Here is a 23205-nt window from a genome sequence, read left to right as displayed (position 1 = left end):
ATAAAAAATGTAATATGTACAATGTCATTGTTATTTAATTTTTTTAAGAGACCTATTTTGATGCTAATTATTTAATATATTGTTGCGAATTCGAAACGAATTATTTATTGTATATTTTTAACGTTGATTTAGGTACAGGCATGTGAACTACAGAAATTTTTCTATGACTAGCTAAAAATCTCTATTATTTATTCTAGGTTCGGGTGTTATTAAACACGGCAATTTTTCTAGAATAATAAATCTATAATTGAGAATAATATAAATTATATATTTATTATTCTACAAGAATTACATTGTATACACCTCTACGACAGTAGGAGTAAACGCAACGGATTATACATTTTAATTTTTCAGGCATATGTTTTTACTAAATCTGGGACAAAGGTATATACATTTGGTCAACGCTTCAGATAATTATTCTAGAATGATACTAGTGAGAATAAAGCCTACGATAATAGGAGAACGCAGTAGACCATACAATTCAAATCCGGGCCAGAAAATTTCATAAGCATAATAAAATAATCCTTTCCTGCGCCTTTCAGAGGTTTATCTCATTTAGACGATGTACCCGAAATATCAAAGGGTGACCCTGCACACGTTTATAGCATATTTCTATGAATCAGCGTTTTTGGATGTCTTTGAAGATTATATTGTCTGTTCAATGTATTGTATGAAAATAAGATTCAATTTCTGTGGCTTTGATGATCCTTTGGATGACTATTTATTTTAGATAACAATGTGGTTAGAGCGCTGAAGATATGGTAAAGGGAAAAAATCTTCATTTAAATCGAATCGTAGTCTATTTATATGTTTATTATTTTTTATAGTGTCTCTTCACTGAACATCATTGGGCATAACAATTTAAACTAACTAACTATTGAGTGATACTGAAAAGAGTTAAAATAACAAAATGAAGAGGCTGTTAATGCGATACTTGTTTAAAATAATAAAATAATAATCTATTTTTAGTTAAATTAATTTCATTAATCAGCAGTGTTGACCTAGTGACTTCAGCATGCGATTCTCATCCCTGAGGTCGTAGGTTCGATACCCGGCTGTGCACCAATGGACTGTCTTTCTATGTGCGCATTTAACATTCGCTCGAACGATAAAGGAAAACCTTGTGAGGAAACCGGCTTGCCTTTGACCCAAAAAGTCGACAGCATCAGGCACAGAAGACTGATCACCTACTTGCCTATTAGATTAACAAATGATCATGAAACAGATACTGAGGCCCTGATCTAAAAAGGTTGTAGCACTATTGATTTAATTTTTAATTTAATTAAAAGCTTATATGTTACCACAACCTATAAACTTTACAAGCTAATATTGTTTATACATATTTTGTTTATTTTACATTGTTAAAGATTATCAGCCTTGACAACTATGAAACATCCCATAAAGCTCTCGAATAATTCCATCCTACCCTCTGGCAAAAATAAGCCTTCTTAAAGTAACAGTAAGTTCACATAAAAAGTGAAACCTTATATATTGTAGTCATCATGTTCACGACAAAATCTCCAGAGGTTTACGACTCAGATTATGAAAGACAAAAAACGTTATGTTGACACTGTGTTTTGCTCTTAAAATATTATACAGGAAGCGAAAAACGGTGTTTAATAGTATTTTGTTAAGATCATTGAGATGTAGCTTACTATATTGTGTCTATAAGAATTGATGAATAAATATCCTACCAATTATAGTGGATTAAATGGAGGTGAAGGTATGAAATTTATGAATCGATATACGTCTGTACACGTACGTGTGTACGTGTACGTGTGTGTATTAAACTATAAAGAGCTCTTTATACATGAGAACGAGTAGTAAGGATGAGAGTCGTGGTCAAAGTGAAGCAAAAGAAATAGGAAATAGTATCAAGATATGGTGTCTGAGGAGATTGTTGCGGATATCATGGACTGCAAAAAGAAACAAGAACTTAACACACTAACGCCCGTCTTTCACTGCGAGTGGAACGGACCCATTACGGACACAACTTTACTCGTAACGATGATTTTTATACATGTGCTTCCGCCAAAGCGGAGACGAGCGGACCGGTAGAAGCGAGTTGAAAGAGTCACATACGAGGCTAGCGAGTCGAGCGAGTTTCCCACGGACTCCGTACGAAACCCACTGAACTAGTTATATTATATTTCATACATTTACTTCCACCGCAAAAGAGTAAAGCAGAGCGGAGCAAGCGAGTAAAGCAAAGTCCGCTGCGTATCTTGAAAACAAGTTTTGAACGGAGTCGTCTTGCAAATCGTTGTACATTTGTAATAAATATCCATGTGATACTTGATCCAAAATATTGACGCTTTTATCAGTTAACGATTATCAGCTAGTTAACGATTATCTAGTTTATAAAAGGGCCTGGGACTAGTGCTAGACAGGCTACTTTTAATAAATTTGCGATAAGTTTTGTTTGCCATTTTGTTTGATAATTTGCTATTTAAAAGAGTACCGAGAGTTTTTTACGCAGGCGTACACCCTCTGTCTTCTTTGCTGATGAGTAGTATGTCATGTGGAGTAAGTAATACCTGTATCTTAAATTCTATAATAAACTTATTTTAATATGTTTAATAAACTATATTAGGAATTGCGTTTCTTAAGCTCGGTAACACAAATCACTCTATCTACCTATTGTGATAATTTCAAATAACATTAAATACCGATATTGCCCACTAATATAATAAAGTTTACATTAGTAAGGGTAAAGTAAAGAGCAAAATATATAAATATAGGATGAAGCTTAATAGTTATACATAAATAACGTATAAACTGAGTACATGAAGCAAGTTTTGCTGTAAAAGTTTGTTATAGGCTTTTCGCTCTGTTGATTGTTCGAGTTTCGCTTTGAACCTATAGGAAATTAATCTACAGGTAATAACTGATTGATTATTGAGTAATTAAATATTGGAACTGTATTAAAAATATTTATAATCAACATCTACATAAATACGACATATGTAATGTTAGCTTACAAATGCATTTTAGTTTTAACATAAACTTAGATTAAGTGACAGTTATATTATAGTTTCAAAATTAGGATGTATTTATTACTTTTAAATAACAGAGAAAATGTAGTTATCTGATTATTAAGGTTTTTTTTATCCCAGCTTTGCTTATATGTCTGAAGTAAGTGGGTCTTGATATCATTTTATAGCGGGTTTGGGTTAAGACAATAAAATTTGAAAGCGAGTTAAAGTAGCGGAAAGTAGTAAATGCCGCAGTTGTCTTATTCCTAGTAACTCAAACAGGTGGAACACATTCTCTGTGCGGTGTCCTTGTCAGCTAATTTAGATTTATTTGTCCATTCACTGGGCAATGTTTTAGTGGTCAGCAGTGACTAGCTCTTATTTTAAAACTTAATAATTTCCCGTGTGACCCACGGATGCGGCTCAGTCTAGATCAATAATAGTTATTCTACAGAACAAACTTTTATCAATATGAGAGCGTTTTTGTAATAATATTACTAAAATAAGCTTGCCTAGTGGCTTTCATTGCGTGTGCGGTAAAAGTGTTTATGTTTTAGTTCAATCTATACATAATAATTTAATTTTAATTTTTTCAGCTTTTTACCCATAAAACACTAAGTTTTATGAGTAAAAAGCTGAAAAAATTTCTTCACTGTAAGTGTTCCAAACTATTTTACCATTTATATATAGAACGATCGTCCTAACTGTTTTACGATATACGTGCCATTTGAAACTATTCCATGAAGAATAAAAGTTTCATACTGAAATGATCAATGATAATATCAATTTCAGAAATTTATCTATCCATATATTTTGTTGAAATCTTTATGTATTTTTTAATACGCTTTAAAATTTGTTTTTTTATGAGACAGGAGTTAAATGCGGCGGGTCACTTAAAGTTAAGTACTGCCCATGGACACCTGCAACACCAGGTTTGAAAATTCGATGCAGGCGTAATAAACATTTGTACAACTACTTTAGGTTTAGGTATTTGTATAACACTAATTTTTATCTTTGTTATTTTCCACAATTCTGATAATTCATTATTTGTACCGATATGTATATGACATTGACTCTAAATAAAAACGATAAGCCTACAAACGAAAGCTAAATTTCCTTCCTAAGTTTTCACAGACAAATCCGGATGTTAATTTCTTTTCTCCGATAAAAGTTGTATCTCAACAAGATTTAATCACCGCCATTGTAGCATCAAAAAGCATTACGATACAAACTCAGACTAAACTTCCTGAACACTTCAATAAATCTTCACAAAATGTTTCGAGTTCTTTGGAATATTGCGAATGAATTCTTGGGCCATTTGATTGTCAAATTGTGAAGGAATTTATACCAGTATAAAGATTCTAAATATATCCTTATTTTGTTTTTGGGGCCTTTGACCAACTGGAAAAATCTGGGTATATTTTTAGGCACTGAGCACCATTGAAATTTAATTAAAATGCATTTTTAATGTCTTCTATCTTTAAAAAGATTTATAATGAAACTATAACTAAGTTACAATAATTAATAACCTACAATAGCATCTATATATTATATAAATTTAATGACAATGTGCTTGTGGTGTAGAAACGGATTTCGTATTTTCTGAATATTAGAACAGAACCCATGCTGTAACTCCCAAAAGCGATTGCAATGATGATTTTATGTCATAAAATAATTGATAGCACTCAACCTCTTGATTATGGTCTAATTAATATCTTTATGACATACGCCATCTGTACTTAGCATTTGACGCAACTTGACGCACATTGGCGTCGTCTGTTTCCAATTATTGTAAAAATCCCAGGTATGATATAATCCCAATCCATGGTACAGTTCTCAGGGTTGTTAAATATAACGTATCCCAGACCAATACCAGGTTATTTGATGATTTCCTTATTGAGTGTTATTGAGGAACGTCACAAGTCGTGCCCTTGAAGATAAAATCGATTCACATCGCCTATATTCAGTATAGTTACTTTTTAATACCGCTTTCCTATTTCCATACGAACTGACGCATTGCAAAAGCCTAGTTTTGTCATATAACAATATGAAGACATACCACATTGTTATGACAACTCAATAATGAAATAGCTGAAGAAAACAAATTCAGAATTTCAACCAATTTTAACTAAATTATAGGTAAATGGATGTGCCGAAAAAAAAACACTGTTTTATAAATTTATTCGTATTTTTTATTAAACAAGCGCTGTTTTTGATTTATCGCAGAAACATTAGCGACTTGATCTTACGGCTCGCCCAAATTCAATGCAAATGTAGTGGAAAGTTCACCCCTCGAAAATGTTCCTAATTTTTCGGAAGTTAGTTATTGTTTATTTACAAACACAAGGGAGAATAAATTAAATAATGCTGCTATGGGATGCATCCTTTTCAGATACACTGGCCCCTTCGCATCTACATGGAAACAACTACAGAGCTGAAAAGAAAAATCTAGCACGCAAATACAGGGATCTAGGCCCCGAATATCATTTTGTCCCATTCGATGTCAAGACCAGGTGCGTGACCTTCTAGCGCTATAAGGCTTTTTAAGCAAATAGCAAAAAGGTTAGTCGACATCACAGGAGACCGAAGACCTGGCAGCTACTTCGGACAAAGAATTAGTCTAGCTATTCAAAGGGGGACCGCTACCAGTATCTTTGGAAAGAACTCCTTTCGATAATATATTTTATTATTTCTAGTTATTGTTTCTTGTTATATTGATTTATCTTAGCAGTATTATGTTATCTTTATTTTATTTAAAGATATTCATGTGATTAGAAATATTGATGATCATTCTTCTTTGGTGAAGTGAATACAATTTCATTAAATTAAAACGTAATTTATTATTATTATACATTATTTACAAATTTACGTATGACGTCTGTGACTTCTTTAGAGCAGTCGTGGCTAACAGTAGATGTACGAGACAAGGTGGTGTATTTTGCTCCCTCAGGGTTTCTTAGTTGAATAAGCCTAGCGATTTTCTAAATCGTCGCAGTCACGCCCCGAGAGTATAGCCAGTCGTAGGAACTCTCTTCAACGGTTACATTGCATTCATTCGTTACATAGCAATTAACACTTCATTACTTCGCTTATATTCTATTACGAGTGGTTAATATAGAGTAATAATAAAATCCTCGATTATTTAAAGACCGCCAATGACCCAGTTGTGTATTAAGTACGCTTTGTTATCCGTTAAATTTGTTGTAATTAGTTTTTTATATTATTTACGAAAGAAAGAACTCATAATTTACACCAGATTTTAACTATTCGAAATAAAACTTATTATTTGAATTGATATCAATTTAATAATTTTAATGCAATAATTTCCTGATCTGTCTATATGTTGTTTAAGTTTGCAACGAAATTTTAAATAAATAAATGTTTATTCAATTATTTCAAATTGATTGGTTGTAAAGATGACTTAAAATTTAAAATTTTGTTGCAGTTTGATCCAGTTTTCACATCGTCATAAACTTAAAGCCATAGTAAACTCGCCAGTTGAAATGTGATAAACTGCTTATGCACTCTGAAACTTTCAGAGTAGTTAAAAATAATTATGGAAACCGTAGATAATTTAAAAATCCTATTTTCATGTAAACATTATATCGCCTTTGGTATGCTTACAGCGGTATGAGTGTAACCCGTCACTCCGATGCTATTGTGTAAGTTAACCTAACGGGTTTTAACTTGAATTCACAACGTCCAGCTGCGATTGGGTGTAATTAATTAATTATCTTCGTGAATAATTGAAGTTTACAGAATACTATGACTGTTTATAGGGGAAAAAATAATTGCAATGAAATATGGTGCTTCCATGTATGTTTAAAAAATGTGTTTGAATAATGTTCCATACAGAAGGAAGAAAACTCTGAACACTGTGAGAGGCTCATAGTATGTATTAAAATGTATTTGAGTTTTTCCTAACTTACCTACTTACTTCTAAAGCAGATATACTGAAATGAAATGAAAATCTTATCAGTGACAATTCTGGTAGAATCGAATACGATAGAGGAAAATCAAACAGTTCATCGCAAATCCGGTGTAAATGGAAAAAACCTCTCTACCAAAGCTATCTAGACGGGAATAAAGTACGAGGCTACGGTAGTGATGGGCTTATTAGCTTGCTTTTATCGATATGTTGATAAATGTAAGGACTATATGTTAATAACGTATTGTCGGTGATATTACTTTTAGTTACAATATTTTTTTTTACACTCTTCGTACCTTATATTACAATAAATAATATATGTGTATGCTTATCGTGGTTGGTGGTAGAGCCTAAGTGATACAATTAATTTTCTAGACTTATATTTATTGTTTTTAGGATCAAATATTTATATATTAATAACCATACTCAGCGTATTTATTATTTAAATTCGATAAACAGTTGATTCAATCCCAACTCTAAACACCATTTTCCGACTCGATAAGCATCTACGGCGGTGATAAACTCCGATCCACAATATACATCACCGGGTGTCTTTTAAACAAAACACATTTAATTATACCACTAATAGCCCATAAACTTTTGAAACAAATGAACCATTTTAACGTTTGGTTTCGTCGCACAAAGCTCCTAGTTGAGGATTCTCAAATATACGTACTAAGTTATATATTTATTAGCTATGTGAAACAAAATCGAAATGACAATTATTAGCCATTAAGGCTAATTACCGATCGAATGGTTGAAGTTATTCTAGATTTACCCATGTACTGACACTAACCTATAGACCTATAGTGAATTCACATAATACATTAATATTATGTATAATCAATGTATGGTACGCGGGAGCCTACTATGAGCCTTTTGAAAACAATCCAGTTGAGATGCTAATGAGTTTAGGTTCCTAAACCCAACAGCATTTTTTCGTACAATGACCTTTTATAAACTGAAACGTATTGGAATCGCGAGACCGAACGGAAGACCGATAATTTTGTTTGATGTATCTATGTCTGTTTAGATACTTAATTGTCAACTTATTAAATTATTGAATATAAACTTATTGTGTGTACGTAGGAACATTGAAATCTACGAATGCAACAAATCAAAGTCGTTTATCTAAAGCCAATCGGTGGAATAGCATTGTCATATTGTTTCTTATCTCCGCTGATTTTTTCATAATCACAAATACCAAACTCAAAATGAACCCAAAATAAAACTCTTCATTATCCTAAAAATATACACCACAGTTTTGACGATATTCGACTTAGTACATCTTATTATTTTAACTTTATAAACTAGTTTTAATTAAAATATTGAATTTTATATATCCTAAACTATTATTTGGACATTTCTATACAGAGTTGATCAAAAAGTAAATTTTAGAGTCGCTTATTTTGTCATAGTTTGAAGGCGAAATAGTGAAGTTTTGGTTCAGGCGATAGGGTCTTGGTACGCATTTTCATAGAAATTATATGAAGGAAATCTTATTAAACGTTTGTGTATTTTCCACGTCAAGGTATGAATCATCATCATAGGCTCATGATAGGCCGCCTGTACATAGTACTATGTGTAGACTATAGACCATGGCATACTATAGAAATACATAAACCATAGTACAGTACGTTGTATGTTTTCGCATAGAAGATGTATCAGTATTTAAGCTAATACCAGCGTCATTAAATATGGTTTATCAGGAGAATACCTGTTCGAGCGATATTAAAGTTCAACCACACGTTGAAAAACAATTTAAATTTCTGTTATAGATGCGATAAAAGGTATGTAATAATGGGTATTCTTAGCTACCAAATAATATAATTATTTCTACTAATCTTAACAGGAAAGACGTTATTTGCAAAAAATCCTCTATATTCGCTAGGGAAATATAAGAATAAGACAAATTGCTGCCAGCCGCAATTGAGGTCAGATTTTTTACCTTACTGTTATATATATATATATACCTATATATAGTATTTTTAATTGGCAATAGAAAAACAACAGAACGCAATGTTTGTACCTTGATTTTTTTTAAATTATGTAGATGTTAATTACAGTCAATCGAAACTAAATCGCTAATACTGAAATTTTATACCTTGTTTTTTGCTGTTTAACTGTTTTGTATATTGATTATCTTCTTCTGTCTAGTTCTAGTTGAAGTAGTGATTGTGGTTTTGAAAATATCCTTTGGTTTACCTAATTTTTGATATATTATATACTGCTACATATACTATGTTTAATTTGTATTTCAATAACTTTCCATTAGCTTTCACCTGAATAAACACGTGTAAAATATAGTCCAGCTTTGTGGGTATGGGCCTTTGTGTTAAAGATTCCGATCAAATGTAGGCCTAGATTGATATTATTGTAATTCAATGTATGTTCATTATATTATTCCTTTGTAAGAGATGTTTGGAATTTGTCGGAATCATAAATTGAAGGAATTTGAAAGCTTTTGATTAATATTCATAGTCAACCATACTATCTTAATATATATAAATCTCCTGTCACGATTTTTGTCCGCGATGGACTCCTAAACTACTTACCGATTTTAAATTAACACACACCGTGAGCAGTCTGGTCGAACTTAAGAGATAGGATAGCTTAGATCTTTAATTATAGTAGCAATTTTATTTTATTGCAAATTATTTGTCTATAATTAATTGACAGTTACAATTATCTGTTAATTCCAAAAGATTCTAACAGTTGTCGATACTTTTCGACTGGATTGAGTAAGTAATCAATAGATGGCACTGCTATGGTAAACCGACAAACGTGTTATATAAGCTACAATTCAATATCATGATTACCACGTGTTATTGAGGCTAAAGTATAAATTAAATTTATTTTGTAGTAAACGAAATACCGTGAAATTCAATTATTTCTACTTTTTTATTTTTTTCGTGTTAGCATAGCCAATCATGTGTTACTTAGACCGAAGTGTACATCAAATTCAAATTATAGTGCCGATAATACAGTGAAATTATTGTTTCGTGTCGCGGTATTAAGGCTAACTAAAACCACATTAAGGAGAAACGAAGTTCGTGGAGGCAGCTAGTTATTTTAAATATTTAAAAGTCAAGTTTTATTGATTTACATTGATTTGAATGTCAGGGATATCTTTTCCAATCTACGATGATGAATGCTTAAATACATACAGCCCTACTAGAGTAATTTATTAGGCGTATGAATTGTAGTTGACACATTGGAGATGGCCTGTCTACTATACTCGTACTATAATAATTTCGTTCCTTCGAATCTTTACTTGAATCTTAGCGAAAGAGTTCACGCTTACCTCTGTCATTCAGTAAAAGGTAAGGTTATTGCAATCGTTTACTAATTCTTTTTACCGATAAACGCCTTCCAAATTTTCCATGAGTTCAACGTTGTGACAAATCTGAAAATAAACAGCCTCGGATCACTGTTTTAATCACTTGAACAAAGAAGTGACGGATGTTTATGATCACCAGTGAAATATTATTTAGTTGATTTTGTTGCTTACCGAAAGTAAAAATGAAATCCTCTGGACAACAGATTACACATTATAAAACATAGAGGAAATAGTTAATTTACTCAGTAGTAAGTCACTACAGGAATAAATAACTATTTAAGGTACACATGCCTACTTCGACTAATGTCGAGATGCAATAATATACGTTCCCTAATAGGTAGGTACAGCTACAGTTTACATCGTTTTTTTAATACATTGTAGTGAAGCGATGGCCTTTCCTAGCACACTTTATTTCATTTTTAGTTTCCGGAGGACTGTAGTCTATGGCGTGATTCAGCAAAAATATACAGTATACAAAAGTGGTTAATGCATTGGTAGGCTCTAGTAAACGTTACACAAAAATGTCATTGAACCAGATAAAGGAAGGAAACTGTAACAAAAAAAAATTAAGAGACTTCCTTACTAGGGTCATAGATTTTATCTATATTTTTATATGGATAAAGTCATTTTAAAATTAGTGAAGGTGCCTGATAAATTTATATTATTAAACAGGTTTCATTACTCAATGAATACAATTCAAGGTGCATTTATATCTGTTACAACAGAGTAAAAAATTGTTTAGTTTCTTAAATGGTAATTTAGTGATTCACCATCTGTACATTCAAAAACCTACCTAACCTTTACTTTTGTTGTACTAAGACCTCAACTCTAAATACCACAAGCATAAATCACTAACGGAAAAGTAACATATCAATAATGTATCTACATATCAACTCCTTCCAAATATAATCTACCGTTTAGTATTGTGTAAGACATTGATTTTAAGATCTGAATAACAATATCTAGTATGATTCCATAATATTGGTGATTATATGGAATTTCTGTTTATGATTAGCTGCCCCAATAGGTGTCGACTTAGTTCGTGAGGTCCTAGCGCTATAAGACTTTTTAAGGAAATAGCAAAAAGGTTAGTTGACATCACAGGAGACCGAAGAGCTGACAGCTACCTCAGACAAACAATTAGTCTAGCTATGCAAAAGGGGAACGTTGCTAGTATCATCGGAACCATGCCTAAAGGGACTCCTTTTAATAATATATTTTAGTTATTATATTTTAAGGTCTGTTATCGTTTTTTGTTATATTCATTTATGTTATTTTTATTTTATTTCTTAAATATGCACTTGTAATGAATTTAATTGTAATGATAAAATTAGCCAACATTTTTCCATAATGTTTGGCATGGCCACTTTTTGATTATCAACTAAAAACAAGAGAAAATATTATAGACTTAATATAATCTATAGCAATAATGTATAATAATCATTTGGCTTTCCACCCTACTAACAACTAACTATGTACAGAGATAATGAAGTTTCTGTACTGCCAAACTAACAGGTTTCTCTAACTTTTAACAATTTCAACATTGTCACAAAACAAATATGTGATACGGTATGTTTTTACAACATTGCTTAAAGGTTGTAAGGAACTGCTTGCGTGTTCTTCCCACGAGGATATAAGTGCGTGCTCCTATTTCACCATGCCTCATGCTGATAGAGGACCTTTGACAATCTGTGACAAATCTTTGTTTTTAATTTATTTTATTATTATTTATTACTTAAGATGTTATGTTAAAAAGAGTGGCGGAGAGTTTATTGGTAGTTGTTCTCTTCTACGCCCTTGATTTGAGAACTAGCAGTAAATGTAAAATTAGAAGCATTTAATGTATATTCCTTTTTTTTGACGTCCATAAGTGTACATTATGTTATCATATATATAATAAATGATTTTTTACATTTGACTTAGTTGCGAAGTGTTTAAATTGATGCCAATGAGGCATTTTTTACGGTACATTTTGGGACTCACATGCCCACAGTCTTTTACTAGATATAAATTAATGAATTTAATAGACTACACACAACTAGTAGAGTAAAATAAAACTGTGCCTAATTTTCTCGACGCTTATTACAGATGTTATAACTTTAGAACAAAAATTTGATGGTGACTGAAACGCATGTCAAAGGGCTACATAATCCAAGAGAATTAGCTTCACACCGTTTGGCACTAAACTAAGCTAAATTGGCTCACGTAAGATACAGCGTGATAATCTTAAAGAAATGTAAACTTTAAAAGGAAGCTTTGAAATTTTCTAGTCGCATATAAACATAAGCATAAAGAAGCGTACAAGCGTAAAAAAACTTGGCGATTAAAAAAAGGTGGCGGAAAGTTTATTGCCAGTTCTTCTCTTCCGTTCAACGCCCATCATTTGAGAACTGGCTGTAAATGTAAAATTAGAAGTATTTAATGTATTTTTTTTTGGCTTTCATAAGTGTACATTGTGTTGTTATAAGAATAAATGATTTTTGACTTTGTCTTAACCGTGCACCCCTTATACCTGAGGTCGCGCCTTTGAGTTACGGCTCCAATAGAATTTTCTTAGTATGTGCTCATTTATCACCTTCTTCTACGATGAAGGCAAACATCAAGAGGAAACCGGAAACCGGCATTTCTTAGACGCTAAAATCAATGATATATATCAGACAGAAGGTTGATCCACTATTTGTCTAAAATAAAAATAATCGTACACACGGATGTAATCCAAGTCATACAAGTGATAGAGTTGTAGCGCCACTGGATAATTATTTATAAAGATTAAGTCTGCATTATTATTAAATTACTTATAATTTATGAAAGGTAACGAGCACCTGATAAATAAAAGGCAAAAAATCTGACTAATCTGTGGAATTGTATGAATAACGCCAAAAGACAAGGGACTACAGACAAAAATTGTAGAAATTTCCTTTGACCAAAATCGTAGAGAAGTCTATTATTATTTTTTTATTTAAATAACCTGTAATAATACTATCATGCTAGTATTGAGGTTCTAGATTATATTTTTTGTTGTTCTTAAATAAAATATACGCAATGAGATAAATTATGTTTTACAAAATTGTACGCGTTTTATACAAGATATTAATTTACTTTCTTATAGCCACCAACAAAAGCAATCCCTAAAACAATCAAGCAACTATGTCACTGCAGATAAAGAAATGGAGTCCAAAGCTTGATTGTATTAAAGAAAAACTAAAATACAGACTGCAATACTGCAAAATACATGCCAAGACGCCAGACGTGGCTCGAATGAAGAAATCTATTATCTTCGTAGCATACTTTGACAGAAGATACGTGCAGTATATTTGTATTGAAGTTTTTCAATCGCCATAACGTTAATATTCTATGAAATTATTCGAAGAACCGTATCAAATAGTTTTTTTAATGACATATAGTTGTTGTCTTGACATTTAATGTTAGGTTTCAGTTTTAACTATATAACTATTATTTTTTAAATTAAAATAATTTCGGGGTTGATTCTGTTAAAGAGCCTTAAATAAATCAAATTTGTATCAAAAAATTCAAGCCGTTTTAAAATGGGCGGTTTAATCAACATTCTATTGAATGTTTATTATTATTAAACGATTTAAACAGTCTCAAAGTTAACGTAAACAGTGCAAAGTCATTGTGAAATCATTTCAATGAGTTTAGATGAGAAGTGGCAGTTGGTCGGAGTAGAACTCGCTTACACAATACCTACTAGGAACTGTATGATTTAGGTATAATTTGTTTGGGTAACTGGTATGGTAACTTTGTCCTTAAGGGCCTTTACAACTCAGCTCAGGCTGTTTTAGAGAGCGTGGCTCTCGTACAAATGCGTCTCTTCGGTTCGGGACGTCGCGGGGTGGTCAAAACGTGAAGGGCACGAGTATATGGCAAGGATCGCAAACTCGACGTTTTTGTACCCAATGTCCATAAGGTTCTTTTAATATCCATAGACAGATGTCACCACCAAGGAATATTATGAAAGTTACGAAGCACTGGTGCTGAAGGCAAAACGAGATCAGAAGAAATGTGAGGAGGGAAATAAAGGTAAACGGCACGTTTTTGCAGGTGCAACAGTTCTCTATTGTCCTGCGCAGTAGGTATGAACAATTCGATGTAGGCCATGCAATGCAATCGTGCCTGTTATAGTTATAGAAAAAGTAAAAATCCTACATTTGAATAATTAAATGTTGGAATTACAGTAAATAGTATTAAAGGGTAACGTAAGTTGAAAATTATAAGCTGTTGTTGATTATATTTATTTATTATTATTGATTATATAAATTATACCAATCATTAAACGCAATGGGATGTTCTGAAGAATGGCCACCTTACGCCTGTAATAAACTAAGGGGGGTTTACTTGCAAGTTAAACACGTCTCAAACTTACTTTGATAGCCTTCATTTATTTATGTGCGCTTTTATGTAAGCGGTGATTAATCGATCCTTTAAGTAATTGATTATAAAAACTGTTTACCTAGGTTTTTCCACCTCACTGTGTTATTTTCTACTAGCTACTAATAAAAATATAGTTACATTAAAAAAAAAGTTTTTAAATATAATGATTATTTAGAATTTAGATTAAAAAACGTGTGTGTACTTATGTAGACGCTTTAGAAGTTTCTTTAACTTTCGTGTCGGTGTGCGGGCGTCAGTTTTTTGTGACGGTGTGCGTGCGCATCGTTAAAATATACTCTCATCATTGTTAACTAACTCTTCTAACACGCCAAAATAAGTATAACTTCGAAAACACGATTCTATTTCATGATAGAAATAGATATTTGTTTATTATTCTTAACGAGTTCATTATGTTCAGTATTGATCTAGAAGTTTTAGAATTCGACTCTCATTCCTGAGGTCGTAGCTTTGAAACACGACTATGCACCAATGGACTTTCTGTATATTAGCGTATTCGTTAATACGGTGAAAACTATTGTGAAGAAACCAGCAAGCCTTAGGCCCAAAAAATGGACGGCGTTTGTCCGAAGGCTGATTAACTACTTGCCTCGTTAAAAAACCAAAGGATTATGAAACTGAAGCTCAGTTTTGAAATGTTGTAAATCCACTGTTTTTAAAGCAAGTTAGTAAGTAGAAGATATATGGGACATACTATCGAGCTTAAATTCAATCTTGTGAAAATCTGTTCCGAGATTCAGATGTTATCAGCACGTCTTAAATAACAAGCAGGTGAAGCGGCAAGCGGAAGGTCCGAGTGCCAACTCTATATGAGTCAATAGAGCAGCTAAATATAGCAAATGTGTTGGTGTAGTTTGCTTTTCTCGTATTAACGCTGTATATTGACGAAGCGCGTGAACTTCACGAAGCAGATTTTCAATAAACCTAATGGCTATGAAATATATTGTCTATATACGTGAAATAATATTATTTTTTAACTGACATTAAAGACAACCGAAGCAGAAAGGTTTTATTTAGACATATATTTTTTTGTGTGCGCCGTGGAGGCATTACCGACCGTGGACCGGTCTGGACGATCAAGGTGTCAAATGACTTACAACAAATGGCCTAATATGGTCTTCATATTTCATATATTGAAATAGGTTAAATATATTTAGTTCTCTTAAACAATCGAAACTGAGCGTTTTAAGGCAGTTTTGCTGCTCACCACCAGCTGCCCACTGAAATATTTCCGAACAAATTCGAAAGACTCTCTTTCAAGAAAAGAGCGTAACAATAAGTCCTCTTTACAAACCGGAAGAATGTGCATTTTTAAATGGGGTTTGTTTAAAAGTTTACTTGTTCTACGACAGATCCCGATACATATTGTTATATACCAGTACCAGTTATATAAAGATTAATTATATTAAGAATTCTTAGACTAGGAGAAAAAACAAGAACAAGAAAAAAAACGTCTTCTAAGTAAAAACGAGTTGATAGTAAAAGTAAGCTAGTTAATAATTAATGAAAAACGCCCGGTGTTTCGTCGACCTTATGGTTTGAAATATAAGAACGTCAAGTTCCAAGCATTCTATTCCACTCACTGCTTTCAACAAGTGATGATGTAACAGATACTTGTTTATCATATTGACTGTTTGGGAATCCGGAAAAATATACTAATTAAAACTATGATGTATGTATCTATAAATATTTTTGTTTTGTTTAGGTTAATATATTTATTTTTACTATTGTATATTGTACATAATAAAAATATTTGACAATAGAACACTCAGATAAATCTAAAAAGTTTGGTTCCCTGTAGCTTTAATTATTGCAGTATTTTATCTCTCAAATCCCATTAATGAGATTTTATTTAGTTCAGTCTCGACATTAAATTTTTTCATCAAATAAATAATATAATATTCATTTCTTCCCAATCTGGTGGTAAGTAAATGATTACAATTCAAAAGCTTTATAAAAAGCGTATTTCAATATAACTTTACCAATCATACAATTATAAAATGAAATAAATAATGGTAAGAAATAAACGCAAAGTAACTTTAAGGTTTCAGTCTGCGTTCTACCTATGTTATTTAAGTATCCAAAACATTTTTATCATATTAATATACCTATTTCAGTATACTTATATTATAATTTACCAAACAGACGTCCGAATTTGTTTAAAGATCGTTAAAATTATTTTATACACTTTCTCAAAATGTACATAGCCACTAAAACCACATAATACATTTTTAGACCAATCAAAGAAAATTTTGTGTCTTTTAATGCCCGTTTCAATAAATAAGGTATGTACCAGGCATTAATTAAAAGTGCAATTTCAGAGGAAATTACCTCTCCTGTTACAATTTACCATTGGTTAAACGGCAAATTTATGCATTAAAAATAAACGCTCAACTCTCATTACGTAGTGATATAATTTCAGTATTTGTGTGGTCTTCTGATTAAACTCGTGGTAATTGTTTAATTTTTTTTTCAAAAGTCGCGTAAATTGAATATAGATTGATAAATATACAATACGCCGTACAAACAGTTAACTATTATTAATTTCTGAATTATTTAAAAACCTCTTTGGTCATTTTGGCTGGTAAAAGAAAAGCCAGCATTACATATCGACACTTACTTAAGGTTTATCGATGCATTGTAAATTGTACATACAATAAACATTAAGGTTTTGTTTAGAATTTAGAGAGAGATTATTTGAGTTGATTTTTATATGTAATTATACATTAAAATGCCTTTACATGCCTTAACATGCCATTTTAATTATTCAAGTTTCAACATTAGTTTTAAAAAAATACACTTACAGTTATTCCAACCATGGCATTTTGAAGAATTTCTAGCATTTGCGCTTTTTGTTCCTTGGCCGCGAATCTGTAAACATTTTATTTAAATAAAATCTTTATTTAATACATCATTGGAGTAAATATTTTATTTATAGCAGCCGGCGGCAGTTGGACTAAGAAAGTACTTTGTATTTATACAAGAGGTATAAGTGTGGTAAATCCTAATTCTGTCAGAGCTTGTGAATTTTCCTAAACTACATTGAACCTATTTGAATCCTGTCAAAAGTAAAATGCGAGAAATTTGCTGAATTCAAATAAATTAATCAAACTATATTATTTAGCTTTATTTTTCAATTATATAAAAGACATTAAAATAATGATAAATTGCCGAAATCTGCTATTCAAATTTGTAGTATATTTAAGAGATATTCCGCAACTCGGTACAGCCTAATACTAGTTTTAATACCATATGGTCCCAAGCTTACTACTACGTTACGGATATTTAAAGAAATACATCGAAATTAAATAGACAGAGAACTGGAGCAGAACCTATGTCACTATGATAAAGAATCCATACATAAATATCTTCTATATTTATGCTAATATCAGAGGAATACTGAGTAATCTTTTGTATTATATTTATATAATTATTTAATAAATATATAGTAGTTTATATATATAAAATATGAACATAAGGTTGCAATAACGCAACAGATATCGCAAGGTAGGTACAGCTAGTTGTAAATAAAAGTAAATCCATTGACCTAGCATTTAAACTAGTGGGATTATTATCTAATACATATTTTAGTCACATTTTCCAGTAGCGCTTATGTAAATCAAGGATTTGCATATACACTGTGCAACTGACAGTGTAATATTGCATATCATAGGAATATGCGCATCTGTTTCTAAAACAATGTTATAGAATTACTGTGGCGTATTTCGAAATTAATTCAAAAATAATATCGAAAACAAGTTGCCTACGTTCGTTAAATATATCTCAAAAATGTAAATAATAGCGGGATAAAACTATAAACAATAAATCAACACCTTTTCTAGGTCTGGGCCTCAGATATCTGTATCTGCTTCATTTCTCAATCTAATAGGTAAGTAGGTCCTGTGCCTGAGACACGCCGACTTGGGTCTAAGGCAAGCCGGCTTCTTCACTATGCATTCCTTCTCCGTTCGAGCGAATGTTAATAAGCACATAGAGAGAATTTCTATTGGTGCACAGCCGGGGATCGTACCTACGTACTCGGGGATGAGAGTCGCACGCCAATGCGATTAGGCCAACACTGCTCTATAGAACTAGAATATAATTGTGAAAGCGATAAGAATTAAATCTACCGTCAAATATGGTTACGGGGAAAATTGTTAGACGTACGAATTCCCACTATTAAATTAAATTCCTTCTAACAATTTCGCAGGGCTATCTTTCCCAAATTTTAAACTTATCATTTATGTGTCAAGCTTTTAAGATCACATTAGTGTGTAAGAATTTGATTAGTTAGCGATAGTTATTAAGTATAAATAATGCTATGTTTGCCTGTTGGACAATCAGTTTGTATTGTTATTTGTGTATTCGTAGATGTAAGCATTAACTGTAATGCCTGTTGGCAAACTTTTTTTCATATATCAATTAATTAAAGGCATTTTATTTTTGACAGAGCGTGCATAAGCCTGTATTCTGGCTACGCGTATCTACGTAGAAAAAACATTCTTATGTAGCTTCATAAACAAATGTATCTATGAGAAATAAGGTGGATGCTACTGAACGTTTTCTCGATAACCTGATGATATTAACCTTCAAAATAAATGGTATAGCTCATAAAATAAGATTATATTCAAGGAGGATCATACTAATAAATTACACTATAACTTCATTAGTGAGGTCTGCCCGAGGAGAAATTAGTTGACCATAACTTTTACTAATAACTGAAGGGTATTTGTTCTCAAGGGAAGAAGAGGGAAATATTTTACCCTGAATGGAGACAATATATATTATGTGATCAAGGTCATAAATTGTTTTAAGAAAAAAAGGATTGTTGATCGAGTTAAGGATGTTATTTATTTAAAAAAAATTCAGAGTATTTTTGTATCTACATAAAAATATACATCGATTGTTTTAATTAAAGTATAAAATACATAAGCATCTTGATTAAACTATGAAAAACTCCGCGGCCATGATAGTTTTATTGAGAATTTCTAAAAGAGAAAGGAAAGAGTTATGCATGATTTATTTACATATAGTAATGTTTTTCTCGACTCTAAAAACTTCATCTTAAAAAATTCATATTTTTTAAGGTTTTTTAACATAACGCAGGGATAAGCAAGCCGCCCATGGACTGTCATACGCGTTGCCAACCTGGTAAGAATGGGTACGCTCTTCGGTAAAGATGCATAAGTTGACTTAGTTCAATAGTACTTTAGTGTTTTAAATGTTATAACATAAAGTGATGAAATCGCGATAAAATAATGAAATTTTTAATAAAAGAAAAATTATTTAATTCGAAGATAAATATTAATCGTTTTTCATAAGTGTAGCCGCGGGCTCTCGCAAAGCCTAAATAACAGTCGCTCCAAATCCGTCCTTTCATAAAAATATCCTCAATTCCCAAGTCCATAAAATAATATCATTTTAACTTTTCTCAAACATATTATTCAATTCACGGACATATTAATCTATTCCGTCTCTCGAGGTGTCCCTTCTGAGGGCGACTTTGAATATCAATTCGAGGTTATACCCTGTGGAAATAAAGAAATATTTCACGCAAAGCTCCGCTTTTTATGACAAATGAAATGATACAGATAAAATATCCCGTGAATAATTTTGAATTGAAATTCCACAGATTAAAATCCTTTTCAATTTCATTGGTCAGATGCGATTTGAATGATTGCTAATCTTGGATTTTTATACACTTAGCAATTATGCACTAAATTTATTTTTAGTTTTGTAACTGTAGGTTTTTATTATCTAAGACAGAATCTATTTTAAATTTTTATCTATAATCACTATTTTGATATGTTATTAATGCTGTTTCTAAATAATGCTATATAATGCACAGTCTCACAGATTAATATTAATGCGATCTGATTTTTAGATAAACCTCATAGGCACAGGCCACTAATAAACGGCGTTTCAAAATAAAACACTCCAAATTTTCTGCCAAAGATAAAAACTTCTTAAGACGGCTCACCTTCACCCAAATTTATGTTCCAAATTTGAAAATTGCAAAACACATTGTTACAAAACTCTTTACACGGCTATATGGCAAAGGAGATTCGTCTCAAGAAGTTTTTATTAAATTAACATAATTAAACACTTACAGTAGTTCGCGCGCCTAACAAAACTATACTGTGTTAGATCGTCTTGTTCATTCGCTGAAATCTAAAAAAAGATAGCACAGCTCAGTCGTGAGAAATTTGGGTGTAGGTATTCCAACGTCACAGAATATTTTGTTGTATTCTAAAACATTGGTATTAGATAAGTATATGTGTACTAAATGTATTATAATAATAATATACTCATGGGGCAGATTTTTGTTACTTTCGTAATTTTTTACATAAATAAACTTTTCGTGACACTTTGTACAAGTGCATGCGCTCTATTCCACAACTCCTATAATCCGGTTGGGATGGATCGCCAATAACACCTGGGTATAACTAGATCAGACGCTTGTCACCTTGGGCCACCATAACATATTGTACTTCACCCGGTCCATGATTAATTAATTTAATTGGCAAGTAGGTGATGAATCTTCTGTTCCTGACTCACATGGTCGACTTTTTGGGTCTAAGGCATTAGCGGTTTCCTCACGATGTTCTCCTTCACCGTACGAGCAAGTGTCAAATGCACAGACAGAAATTTCATCGGTGCATATCTCCCGATAATCGAACTTGCGACCACAGGGTGGAGCTATTAGACCAACAATGCTCCTACATCTATATACTTAGTCTGACCATAAATACTGTTACAATTGAATATTAACAAAATATTAAAATGGACTGTGGTGATAAACAGAACCGAATCGCTGTGATTGCATAACAAAAAGTAGGTGTGGAGCCAAATGTAATTTTTAAAACTCTCCATATGATTGGTATTAGTAAAATATTTGTGTACTGGAGTATTAATAGGTACAACATTTAAAGGACTGTATTGCAGCCATTGGAAACCACTTCGAATAAACTGTTTATATTTTAAATGGTTTTATATTAATGTATTAAACTAATACACTGTAAAAGTAATAAATGTGATGGAATTTTTTTTTTCTTTTTGTATAATATTTTTGCAAGACTAGGTATATCGGACACATCTAAGAACAGAACTTTTCGACGCCAAAACGACTGTACTCGTAGTCAGCCGACGCTTTTTGGCATTTCCTTAATAATAAAATTTCGCAATTAATGGATTGTAAAACTACCAGATACAAACGCACAAATGACATAAAAATTACGCACAAAATTACGTATCTTGGCATGACTCTGAGGTTCTAAAATCTAACACGGCAGACACAGTGCATGCTTATAACTTCTAGCAACACTCTCAAATGCATGCACACACAGTGACACTTATAACACTAATAATAGTTTTTTCGAAAAAACCTGTTTTAAACAAAAAAAAAATTATGTACCACGGAATAATTGTTATCTAGCCACAACACAGGGACTCCCTCCCTAGTGTATATAGATGAATTTTGTTACAATCTATTTGTCACGAATAAAGTTTTTAGTATTATTATATTTATATGTACATACATAAATATATATAAACTCCACCTATATCTAAAAGAACAACAGCTTAAACAATTAGATCATAATAATATCACAATATTCAAAAATAACAGAGTAATGAACTGTCAGATAGTTATCTAAAATTTATTTGGCGGTAATAAGAGACTTGGCACGATTTTCATGTGGGCGATTTTTTAATGAAACTTAAACGTGACACAGTTAAAATCTGTTGTAGACATAGTAGCAACGGGAATAAGACGCTTCTCCTAGTGTTAAAACTGCTGTTTTATATCGCTGTGTAGTGATAGTTCACCGGCACACAAACCGTGAGCAGTAGTTTTAGGACAAGAATTACACTTCGTAAAAGAAAATGTTCTCTTTACGGCGTTTTGTTAATAAATTTTTGCGACAACAATAATTAACTATAAGTGGAAGTTTTAAAAAGAAATATATATTTATAGAATTAAAATTAATTTAATGTCATACTTTTGCATTTATTTAAAAGAATACTATTATTGCCAAGTATGCCAGTGTAAAATTAAGAATAAGTATCATTTAATTTATTTACGTACCACCTTATTCTGTGCCATTACATATATATCACACATCTATCTGAAATTTACTCAGAGATGTTTGTTTATATTTTAAAGTTTCTTTTAAATAAGTCATTGTTGAAGGTTAAAGCTTATTAAGATTATTAAAATATAGTTGATAGATCCGAGATCCATTTTATTCTTATAATTTCATTATTTAAATGCTATTCTTATCCAACATTATGTTAATAAGTGTAGCGATATTCTGAGACTTGAGCTTTCAAACTGAGCTTTTACGGCGTAAATGTATAATTTTATTTAAAACAATATTGTGTAAGTAATTATATTTTTAATTGTTTTATTCTTAATAAAAGGGGTTTTTTAAATATAAATTAGAATGTTAAGCATACTTTAATAAAATGTTATAAAGAAGTAATACCAAACAGTTATTAATTAACAATCTCTATGGAGGAAATAAATCAATTTTAGCTAATGATATTAGGGA

General features: G+C 31.7%; 1 protein-coding gene across 3 annotated transcripts in view; it reads right to left on the bottom strand.

Annotated features, from left to right (window-relative positions):
* Nucleotides 1-20820, bottom strand: part of LOC123710476 (RING finger protein nhl-1) — a 69857-nt gene extending 49037 nt beyond the window's left edge. For 2 of the 3 annotated variants that reach the window (XM_045662399.1, XM_045662404.1), the window contains exons 1-2: nucleotides 20764-20820; nucleotides 17458-17524 (exon numbers count right to left, since the gene is read on the bottom strand). The gene's annotated coding sequence lies outside the window, so the exon portion shown is untranslated. Of the gene's footprint in view, nucleotides 1-10207; nucleotides 10310-17457; nucleotides 17525-20763 lie in introns of all 3 variants that reach the window. The other variant, XM_045662402.1, reaches the window with a different exon arrangement.
* Nucleotides 20821-23205: the final 2385 nt, after the last annotated feature.

This window comes from Pieris brassicae, chromosome 5 (assembly GCF_905147105.1).
Source record: "Pieris brassicae chromosome 5, ilPieBrab1.1, whole genome shotgun sequence".
Lineage (NCBI taxonomy): Eukaryota > Metazoa > Arthropoda > Insecta > Lepidoptera > Pieridae > Pieris > Pieris brassicae.
Note: the sequence above shows the minus strand (reverse complement) of the source record. Positions and strands in the feature narration are given on the sequence as shown.